Here is a 12,399-nt window from a genome sequence, read left to right as displayed (position 1 = left end):
GGAAGGAAATATAGGTGGGGTGACCAGGCAGGAAGTAGAGGTGAGACTTCCCAGGAGAATTCTGGGAAGAGTAAAAGTCAGTCTACAGTTGACATCCAGACACAGAGCAAGCAAGATGTGACTGCCTTGCTGAAAAAGGTACCAAGCCACATGTCTAACACAGACAAGAATTATGGGATAAGTTATAAGAGTTAATAAGAACCCTGAGCTAATAGGCCAATCAGTTTATAGTTAATGTAGACTTGTGTGTGTTTCTGTGGGACTGAATGACTGAAGGACGAGGTGGGACAGAAACCTCAGCCAACAGTTAGACAGACAGACACAATTTTTAGTCTCACCAATGCCCTGAGAGTTCTGCATAGGGAGGCCAGTCTTTGGAAGTAGAGTCATGGAAAGCTTGTGTAGAGCCCACTGAAACACCCAGAGACCCTTGCCTATGCAAACCTGGTCTGAACTGGGCAGGAAGAGAAAAGAGAGGAATACGTAAAGGATGGTGGGGTTAGAGGGTCCTAGTGAATCAGTACTGTCCCCTGAGAACTTGAGGGTTATGCTGTAGCTCAAGCAGTGATCAGTACATTGTTCCTAGGGACATTTGATGTCTGAAGAAAGTATGGGTGGTACCAGGGCATGAAGCAGACTCCTCAGCCATTCTACCAAGGAGTGCACAGAAGCATCAAGAAGCCTTTGGGCAACACAGAGCCAGAATGATGGCTTTTAATGCCTGTGTAGCTAGCTCTCCAGGATCCTGGGAGATGCAGGGTACACTGGATTCCCTTTGTCTACACAGGGCTAATCTAAGACCAACCAAACCACCAAGTCTTAGATGGCAGAACACTAGGTCCAGACAAGGCATACTGTTCCCTATGCAAGCAGATAGGAGCAGGAACAAATTGAAGGATGCAGGTGATGGTAGAACCCTGGCAAGTGGATGCCTAGACAGTTGTGTTTAGGGTGTTGTGGGCTAAATATTTGTGTTACTGCAAATTATATGTTGAAGTCTCAGGGTCCAAAGTAATAGTACTTGAAGGTGGTCCATGGTGCCTTCTCTGGTTTCTTATTCTCCCCCACTTCCCTGTTTCTTTATCTCTTTTTCTTGTTTAGACAGTAACAATGCCATTGTACTTGAACTTAACAGATATCCCTTAACAGGGATCAAATATTAATGTCACCTTGATCTTGGACTTCTAGGTGTGTGTGTGTGTGTGTGTGTGTGTGTGTGTGTGTTTGGGTATGGACTAAAGATCTCACTGTCTGAGTGTGCAATGTATTACAAAAGCCTAAGCTTACTGGGGCAAGTTTTAGCACAGGGAAGAGTGTGACGTTCTCTTTCCTGGTTCCTTGAAAACCTCATTCAAAATGTCTTTTCATGTATGTGAGGCCCTGAGTTCCATCCCAAACATTGGAAAAACCAGGCAAGCAAGCAACCAACCAATGAACTAACTACATGAAGAAATTAAATTAAAAAAAAAACAAACAAACAAGCAAAAAAAATAACAAAATTTGTCTTTTTAGGGAAAGAAGGATCTGGATGGTATGTGCACTTGAGTCTTTCACACAGTTGGCTAACCTTTCAAAAAACTTCAGCGAAAATATTTTAATAGTTTAAAGATGATAATAAAATCTTGTTCACTCAGATATGTTGGATGCCAATGTCAGCACATTGCAGTTTACTAAATAGTGAGATCAGATTACATGGTACAAGAGAAATATCCCTTTGAAATCCAATCATTTCAGGCTGTTCTCATGTTGTTAGCCAGAGCTTCCTAACTTTTGTGTTTTCCTAATGCCCAGTGGGGTGCTGTCTGGAGATGGTATATCTCCAGAGAGTTTTGATGGGGTTTCCTCTGCTAGTGCTCATGGACACTTTCTGTATACTTGTTGCTATTTGAGTGTGTGCCTTTGAAGTCTTTTGAATCCTTAGCCTATTTTAAAATTGAGCTTATTTGATGTGGGATTCCCCTTTGTATGCTATGAATATCATTGATGAATAAAGAAACTGTCTTGACCTATGTTAGGGCAAAAGAATAGAGGTGGGCAGGGAAAACTAAACTAAATGCTGGGGGAAAAAAAGGTGGAGTCAGAGAGAAGCCATGTAGCCCTGTCGGAGCCCGACAGAAGTTTAGCCAGTAACCCACAGCCACGTGACAATACACAGATTAATAGAAATGGGGTAAATTAATATGTAAGAGTTAGCCAATAAGAAGTTAGAGCTAATGGGCCAAGAAGTGATTTCAATAATAAAGTTTCTGTGTGATTATTTTAAGTCTAAGCGGCCCGAACCAACAAGCGGCTTTCCTCCTACACTTATTTGTGAGACTTTGACTTTTTAAAACTTTATTTATTTGTATGTGTGTGAGTGGGGTGGGGTTCATAATTTCCACAGCACCTGTGTGGAGGCTGGAGAAGGTTCTGTGAGAGCTGGTTTCTCAGTTCATCATGCAGGTCCTGGAATGGATCCTACAGCATCAGAATGGTGACAAGCACCTTTCTCTTTTGAACCATGTTGATAACTTGGGTTGTTGCATTTTGCTTTGATATGTTTGGGTTCCTTATATATTTTGAATATTAACCTCTTATTAAATACATAGTTCAAAGATACTCTCTTCCATTGTATAGGTCAGCTTTCCACTCTGGTCACGTTTAGAGACATTTGCTTTTTGTGATTTCTGCTTTGTAGTGAGGGATCCAAAAGAATGCATCATCAAGATCAATGTGAAGACTATTCTACCCTAGTTTTTCTCTTCATAGTTTTCAAGTTTAGGTATTATATTTAAGACTTTGATCCATTTTTGGAGTCTGAAATGAGATAAAGGGTCCAGAACATTCTGCATGCTGGTGTCTACTTTCCATAGAATTGCTTATTGAACACTCTCTCCTTGACTCCATGTGATCTTGGCAGCTTGTTGAAGTGTAGCTGAACATGGAAGAATGAATCTCTCTCTCTCTCTCTCTCTCTCTCTCTCTTCTCTTCTCTTCTGTTGAATTTGTGTCCATAATTTTAGAATTTCTTTTTTTTCTATTTGTGAAGAATATTCTTCTGATCTTTGTGGATACAGCATTGAATCTGTAAATCATTTTGGATAGTATGGATATTTTTAATTCCGATCTAAGAAAAAAATAGGCATCTTTCTATTTAACCTGCACAGTGAGACCTTGTTAAACAACTTAATTTACCCCCTTATTTTTTTAACAATTGGTGGTTTAAGGTTGCTCCATTTACTTTTCACTGACTGTGAATTTTGTGATTTTTAGTCTTCATTGCAGCCAGAACAAACATGATATGGCTCCAGTAACATTTGCTTTGTGGCCTTCTAAGTACATCCTGGACATTGTTCTCTTTATAGTTGAGGTCAGTGAGATTTTTCTGCCGCTGTTGTAGTGATGATACTCTGTACATGTTTTAGTCTTTAGCCTTGTTCTGCCTGATCCTTCTTCCTTGAGTTTCTGTGGGCATTCTATCCACCGTTCAAAACAGTGGATATATGAATCCCTTTCTGTGTTTGTATGGTATCTATTTCTCCCTTAGAGCTGTTTGCATTTGCATTGTATATTTTGGGGTCACACTGTTGGGTGCATTTATGTTTAAATTTACTTACCTCCTTGCTGCACTGACTCCCTTTTATCATATAATAATCTTCCTTGTCATTTTGTAGGACGCGTGAGTGCAGTTCTTCCTGTTTTAGGGTGTGTGTGTCTCTAAAGCTAAGCTAGCATTCTTGTAGGCAGTAGTTTTGAATCTCTGAAATTCAATCACTTTATGTGTTTTGGCTGGGAAACTTCTTCCATTCACATTTAATTATTGATAAGGAAGGATTTTCTGTCACTCTTTTGGGACCATTTTGTAGTTTCTCTGTTCTGTTCTCAACTTCTGTTATTTTGTTGGTGACTTAGTGAGTTTTAAAAACTAGTGTATACCTTTATTTACTTTTCTTTCTGTTTTATGGATATGCTGTATTAAAAACTTTTGTGAACAGCATAAATTTTACTCAATTGCCTTTCAGTTTTTTTAAAAAAGTATTTATTGTTATTATTATTATTATTTAATATATGAGTGCTTTGTCTGCCTTTATGCCTACATGCCAGAAGAGGGCATTGGATCTTATTATAAGTGGTTGTGAGCTGCCATGTGGGTGCTTGGAATTGAACCCAGGCCCTCTGTAAGAGCAGCTAGTGTTTTTAACTACTGAGTCATCTTTCCAGCCCTTCCTTTCAGTTTTAAGGGTCTATTTTAAGTTGTTAAAAAAAAAGACTGATCATATTAAAAACCACCCAACATCTTTATTTTGTCTTCTTTTCTTTATTTTTATACTGTTGGCCATTAACATCTCATTGGATGGAGGTACCCCCACAACACATCATGTCACTTAAGCTATATATGTTAACGCTCACAGTAATAAGCTGAGTTCCTGCTTTGACTTAGCTCCCTAACACGTTTGGAGGCTCAAGAAGTCAGCGGTTTGCTTCTTAAAATGTATATCTAGAATTGAAGGTCATTATGTCTGACATCAGGCACAGGACAACAAATGAACAGTGTTACATATGTAGAAGTGGGTTGAAAGGGGGAAGGGCATCAGGAAAAGGGGGCAAGAAAGGGTACCAGGATGCTGAATATGATCAAAAGTATGACACAACATGTTTATTTGACAATGGAACCCAAGATTTTATGTGCTAATTTAAAAGCAACAGAACACTGACCTCTTGTTTGGAAACCTCAATTCCATCTCTTCCAGATGTTTTCTTTTAGTTCATACATTATTTTCTGATATCCTCCCAATCTACAGTTTCTGGTCCATCCCTGAGGATCTTTGTGACAACTACCTACAGACCCCCTTTTCTTTGTGTTGGCTCCTGACAATTTTCTTCTCTTCGTTGTGTCAGAGATTCCTGATTCTTCATGTTCCTCAGAGGTGTGCCTTGTGTGCATGAAGAAATAACTCTTTCTCTCTGAATGACCCTGTTTTGACTGGGAGACACTCTCACTAACCATCAGTGCTCAGTAAAGGGCAAGGAAGAAGTCACTATTGAGGGAATCCGTGGCAGCCAGGCACAGTGGTTCACGCCTGCAATCTTAGCAGCACGAAGGAGGCTGAAGCAGAAGGATGGCTGAAAGTCTGAAGCCAGACAGGGTTGCTTCGTTCCTAGGCTACCGAGTGAGACTGAAAACAACAGCAGAAAAAACAAAGCGAAAACTGGTGGGAATTAGTAAATCTGGTGGTTTCATTTGAAAGCTCTTCAGTGACAGGCTGTGGCATGGTTATTAGCTTTTCATTCAGGTTCAGAAGAAAAACTGGAAACAAAGCGGAACAGAAGGATTTAAAAAGCTCACAGCTTGTCCAGAAAAAGCACTGGGGCTGTTAAAGACATGTGTACCCTCAAACTTAAATCAAATGATTTGCACCTGGACAGTGAGAAATGTACTTTGAAGACTTTACAGGAATCAACATGATTCATCAGAGGTTCAGGTATGCAAATGACCCAGGGAATAATAAGAATGAACAAATATGATTACAGCTGGTTAGAAAACACTACACAGCAAAACCAAAACTTAACTAATTTAGTGAAGAGATAATTTACAAATGGAGAGGATATTTGGAAGTTATTTATCTGACAGGAAATTAATATCCAGAATATATAAAAAATAAAAAACCCTCACAACCCACGAAAGAGCAAATAATCCACTAATAAACAGGTAAAAGAATGGGATAGAAAGCTCTTGAAAGAAGTACATCCATGAAAAAAATGTTTAACCCCTTCAAACATCAGAGAAATGCAAAATGAAACCAAAGTGAAATTCTATCTCACCAGAGACAGGATGGCTACCATCAAGAAAACAAACAGCAAATGCTAACGAACAGAAACCCTTATGTACTATTGGTAGGAATGTAAATTAGTTCAGGCACTGGAGATTAGTAGAGAGGCTGCCCACAAAATTAGCAATGGAGCCATCATATAATCCAGCTGTGCCACTTCTGGGTATCCCCCCTCTCAACAAAAAAAATCCCTGTGTAATCAACCCTAGCATTCTCAAGTCTATTATAAATAAGTTATCAATCACTCTAGGTAACCATCAACGATAAAAGGAATAAAAATGTGATATACATACATACATTCATACTCACATCCATATCATAATACACAATTGATTTTCATTATCCCTAAGGGAGAATATATATATATTTTTTTTGCAGGAAAATAGATGGAATTGAAATCTGAGTTCATCATGTTAAGTGAAAAAAAGTCAGAATCAGAGAGCCAGATACCATATTTTTTTTTTTCACATATGGAATCTAGATCTTAAAAAAGATATTGTGAAGGTCTGAATGAAATGGCCTCCATAAGCTCCTATATTTGAATGCTTGCTCTGCAGTTTGTGGATGGGAATGTTTGGGAAGGACTTGGACGTTCAAAAGCCCATTCTGTTCCCAGTTAGCTCTCTCTCTGTCCCCTATTTATGGTAAGGATGCCAGCTAATGCTTCAGCACCACACCTGCCTGCCTGCTGCCATGCTCCCAGTCATGATGGTTGTGGTAGTTTGAAAAAAAAAAATGACGCTATTAGGGAGTAACACTACTAGGAGGTGTGGCCTTGTAGGAAGAAATGTGGGGGGTGGGTTTTGAGGTGTTCTATGCTTAAGCTATGTCCAGTGTGACACACAGTCTATTTTCTCTTGCCTGAGGATCAAGATAAAGCACTCTCAGCTCTTTCTCTAGCATGGTGTCTGCCTGCATGCTGCTATGTCCTGCCATGATGATAATGAACTAAACTTCTGAACTGTAAGCCACCTCAGTTAAATGTTTTCCTTTTTAAAAGTTGCCTTGGTCATGGTGTCTCTTGACAGAAATAGAAATCCTAATCGAGACAGAAGTTGGTACCAGGGACTTGGGTATTGATTGCTGTGATAAAAGGAATTTGTCTTCAGTACTTTGGGTTGGGAAAGCAGTAGAATGCTTTAAGCACTAATGGACCATACTAGTAAGGCATGGAAGACAGTGATGCTAAGGGTGCTTCTAACTGTAGGCTTCAGAGGAGAAGAATTTTAGTATGTTGCCTAGAGATCGTTCTTGTAATATTTTGACAAAGAAAGTGGCTGCTTTTTTTTTTTTTTGAAAGTGGCTGCTTTTCACTTTTGTCTGAAGAGTCTGCTTGAAATTAAAGGGAAGAGATATGGATTATTTTCATTAGCAGAAGAAAACAGACTAATATAGACACAGTCGTGTGGTTATTAGTGTTAACTCACATGAAGATTTTAATTAAAATCAACAAACTGAACAAGTAAAATTACAAAATGTACAACTCAAGGAAAAAAGGGACACCAGGAAGTGGAAGGGAACTAAATCCTGTGTTCTAGGAGATAAACAGATTAAGAAATAGAATAAAGAAGATGGTGACCTCAGGGCAAGACCCTACCCAGCTAAGCTTCCAACTTGTGAAAAGGAATTTAAGAAAAGCTTAGAGCCAAGTGTGGTGGTGCTTGGCTTTAATCCTAGCACTCAGGAGACAGAAACTGGGAGATCTCTGAGTTTGAGGCCAACCTAGTCTACAGATTGAGATTCAGGACATCCAAGTTTATGCAGTAAGGGAAACAATTGAAGACAGAAAGCTAGTGAAGATGTAATTGAATAAGGGGCCATGCTCCAGCCCCAACAAGCAGCAGAACAGGCTGTTTTGATCATGTAATTCTGGATTTATAGTCAAGGGTAGAAGCAAGGGTTTGTGGAATCTTCCTCTGTGACTAAGGAGAGCCACTGAGGCCAGGCATGTGCCAAGGGTGTACACATGCCTGTATAGAGGCCTAGAGAGGCCATTGTATGAAGCTGTGAAGGTAAAGACTGGGTTGCCTTGGAGACCCCAGAATTTGGAGATGTGTCATGGGATACCTGCTGAGGAAAGCTGCTAACAGGGAGTGGAGCCAGCACAAGAGTGAGAGATGTGTTACAGTCAACAAAGATAAAAAGAGTTAGAGATCTGAAGAACGCTTTACATCAGACATGGAGCTACACAGTGCAGAGCTTGCCCAGCTGGTTTTCAGTCTTGTTTGGTCCAGAATTTACTCACTAGTCTTCTTTTTTTTTTCATTTTGGAATGGTAATGTATATCCTGTGCCATTGTATGTTGGAAGTATGTGATATTCTTTTTGATTTTGATTTTACAGGGGATTACAGTTAAGTGATTTCAAGAATCTCAGAAGAGATTTTGAACTTTAGACTACTAAATAAGTTTGAGACTCTTATAGGCTATGGGCACTTTTGAAGTTGGACTCAATGAATTTTTTGGGTTATGATATGGCTACAAGCCTGTGGGGCCCAGGGAGTGGAATGTGGTGGTTTGAAAGAAAATAGACCCCTTAGGGAGGGGCACTATTAGGAGGCGTGGCTTGTTGGAGTAGGTGTGACCTTGTTGGAGGAAGTGTGTCACTGTGGAGGGTGGGTTTTGAGGTCTTCTATGCTCAAGCTATACCCAGTGTGACACACAGTTCACTTTCTGCTGCCTCAGGATCAAGAGGTAGAACTTTCAGCCCCTTCTCCAGTACTGTGTCTCGCTGAATGCCACCTGCCATTAAGATAATGAATTAAAACTGAGCTGTAAGCGATCCTCAATTAAATGCTTTCCTTTATAAGAGTTGCCATGGTCCTAGTGTCTCTTCAGAGCAACAGAAACCCTAGCTAAGACAATGGTCATAGACTCTAACCCTCCGCAATTGTGAGTCCAAAATTAAACATTTTCTCTTGTAAGTTGCCTTGGTCATGGTGTTTTGTCAGGGCAACAGAAAGGTAACTAAGAAAGACATGGAAGTGAAGTAGGACTATTTAGGGAAAGGAAAGGGGACAAGAGAGGTGAATTGGGGGTGAGAAAGAAAGTTAAGTTAACTATAAAGAATAAAAGCTTTGCTTGTAGAAGAGATGGCTGTGGCACCCTTTGGAACAGGCCATTTTCAGGAAAGCATTTTCCATCATCACCCAACTGTCAGACATTTAGAAGACACTGTAGTTGTGGTGCAAAAATGGCCTCGATAGGGCTCAAGCTGAAAGAAGACGTTGGTGTTGCTTACTGGGTATAGCCTCTGATTGAGCTGACAGAAGACATTGGTCACCCACATGATGCTGGTTTTGCAGCCATGCAGAGTGGAAGAGTCTTGTAAGGTACAAAGGTCATGGAGGCTTCCAGCAGATCTCAAAGGAAAGCTTGGGGGTCTAGAGATACATGCCAGGACCCATGTCCTTGGGGTATTCCCTGAGCTGATTCTGCACGAAGCTACAAGGCTGACACATAAGTGACAGCAGAGTCAAGGAAGTCGGAGATGGTAGGAGTCTGGGATGAGTGCCGAGGAAAGCTGAAGCGGGCAAGCAGAGCCAAGCGAGAGAGGGGCCTCATATGCTGTAACTGAAAGGCCAGGGCTGCTCAAGTCCTCTGGATCTTAGGTCATGTCACTACGTGCCTCGGATGAGGCTATGGAGCTATAGAACTACATTCTTGTCCTTCAGGTTTTGGTTTTGCCTTCGTCTGTCCATATTTTAATGCCCTATCTGTTCCTCTTTTATGCGGTGGAAATACTTGCTTTGTATCCGCCTATCTTGGAGTGTTCTCTTTTCTTTTATAGTTTATAAAGCCTTAAACTAAGAGATTGTCTTGAGCAATTCTGAGGCTGTTAAAACTATGGAGGCATTTGGAGATGTATAACATATGTATAGCTTGTTTTATCAGATGGAGGGATCTCTTGATGGATGACATCGTTGGAATGTGGTATTCAGTTGTTTGAGTGAAAAATGCTCATATGCTCATGTATTTAGATACGTGGTCCAGGTTGGAGGCTCTACTTGGTGGGTGGGTGGGGATTCTGTAACTTTTAGGACATAGAACCTTGCTGGAGAAAGTACATAACAGGGTAAACTCTGAGAGTTTAGAGCCTCACCCAACTTCCGGTTTACTCTCTTTGCTTCCTGCATCTGCTACCATGGCCTCCTCACCATTATGGTCTCACCCTCTGAACCGTGCTCTACAATCTCTAAGTTGTTCTTTGTCTGGTGTTTTATCACAGCAATGAAATGCAAGGGCTCCATGGTGAAAGCTGGAGACGGAGCCTAGTGAAAGGAAGGAGGTCTCCAGGGACAGATGTGGAAAGATGTGTTTTGTCTTTTTCACACTTCCTGCTTTCTCTCTGTCATGAGATGAGTTATTAGCTGCTCTGCTTATCTACTGATAACTTTATGAAGCTTCGTGACTCAGTTTCTCTTATTGCTGTGATTTAAAAAAAAAAAAAAAACCCTGACAGAAGCAACCTAAAGGAGAAAGAGCTAATTTTGGCTTAACTCTAAACTGTGATAAGGTTTATATAGTAGGAAAGGCGAAGCATCCGGTAGGGAGGGCAAAATGGCAACAGGAGGAGGCTGGCTAGTCACATTGTATCCACACTCAGAAAGCAGAGAAGAGGGAAGGCTTGTGCTCAGCTCACTTTTTTCTTTTCAGAAGATCCAGGGCCCAGCCTAGGGTATGGTGCCCACACCCCCCCAGCAGTGTGTGTGTGTGTGTGTGTGTGTGTGTGTGTGTGTGTACGTGGTCTTTCCACTTAAATGAACGTAACCAAGGACACACCCCACAGGCATGCCCAGAGGCCCACGGGTGTCTGTGAAGGTGTGTCTCTGGTGATTCCAGAGTCTGTCAAGGATCACGGTAGTGGCTTAGCCTTTGTCTTTTGCTCTTGTAAGTCAATGGGGAGTGGAGGCGTGTGGGATCTATGGTCCTTGCATCTTCTTTTCTCCTCTGATTGGGTGACCTAACCTTGGTGTTCCAGTCTTTCCTCAAAACTGTGGAGGCTCATGGATTTAAGGCTGGGAGGAAGCTCTTGCTTGTGGGAGTCCAAAGCTTTTGCAGCTGGGAGAAGGCCGAAGCAAGATGTAGGGACACTACAAAGCTGTGATTGAATCCAGTCACCTTCTTAAAAGGATTCTAAGCATTCTGCAAAGAGAAGGGACGAGAAGGGCCCCCTGGCGCTAGGCAGGAAAGGCACAAAAGGGGCCCTGTTCCGCAGCCCCCAGGGTGCCCCTTGCCTAGTGGACTTTCGTGGTGACTGTCAAAACAGAGAGAACATTCCTCAGTCAACCCAGGACACAAAGGCTAGGCTTGGGCCAGGAGCAAGTCACTAGGTAGTTTTATTAATCCAGGCAGACTCATAAATCCTCTGCTGGAATGCCGGCCTGTCCCTACCTCTCTTCTCCTACTTCAGTATCTGTAGTCTGGGAGCAGCGACCTCAGGCAAGGCCAGGGTGGAGCTTTGCTCCTTCATTTTTAGGATAACTGTTACTTTGCTAAAATGGTAGTTGTTTATTGGGTGAATTTTGAAAACTCTTGAAACCCGAAGATGAGAAAGGAAAAAGAAAATATTTGTCTAGGCACACATAATTACTGAATACAGTCAGATGCTTGTAGGGGTTCATGCTTACAGTTGTGTGTGTGCTTTAGAGGCATGGTGCTAATGTTTTGACAACCATTTTAATGTGAAATATGACACCCAGCACATTACCATAAGAGGTGTAGTTTAGCAGATAATTAATTATGTGGCTCCCACAAACCCAGTGATGCCGGGTTTGTTGTGTGCCTGCTGCCTTCCAGCTCTGCCCAGCACCAGCACCGAACTAACGCTGTCTCTGTCCTCTTGCTCTTCCTAGTTCACAGCCTACACAAGAGTCCCAACAGTTCTGTTCAGCTTATTTTGGATGAAACCGCTGGCAGATGAGTCCTTTGAGTCTTTGCATGCTGTGCATCTACTCTCACCCAGCGGCTTTGCCTTTTCACACGCATCCCTCTGTTTACCCAGCTACTGCCGCTGGACCTTGAGTTCCTTCTCGTGCTGAGCCTCTGGTTCCAGAGACTATGTTCCTAGTCTTCCGACCGTGCCCATATCACACTAGACATTTGTTACAAGGTCTCCAGGGAAGATGGTGCTAAACTGCTTTTCAAATAGTTACAGCACTGTATCTTCCAAATGCTCGTCAACTCTCATTGGACATCAGGCCATTCAGTTATGGTCCATGCAGAAATAGCTGGCATCCATCAGTGTTTGGGGACTGGATGGAGAAAGGAGGAAAAGGAGGCAGAACAAATGGATGAGGAAGAGAAGGAGGAACATGAGGGAGAAGGAAGAAGAGAAGGAAGAGGGATGAGGATGACTAGGAGTTGTCAGACCAGATGATCACTAAGATGTCTTGTGCTTCTGTATCACTGGCTTTGTAATTGCTTATTGATATTTACTATGAACAATTTATGTAAGAGTTGATAGTTATATATTTGTAAAGACTACCTAAAAGGCTGCTTATTAATTATAGATATAGATATCAACTATGTGCTTAGTTGTTGTAGGTAACTGAAGTTCTAGTCTGCGTGAAGAGCCCGCTTGGAATCTCT

Source organism: Microtus oregoni, unplaced genomic scaffold, assembly GCF_018167655.1.
Source record: "Microtus oregoni isolate MIOR12 unplaced genomic scaffold, Mior012 000019F_ref0000042, whole genome shotgun sequence".
Lineage (NCBI taxonomy): Eukaryota > Metazoa > Chordata > Mammalia > Rodentia > Cricetidae > Microtus > Microtus oregoni.
This window is presented reverse-complemented; position numbering follows the sequence as displayed.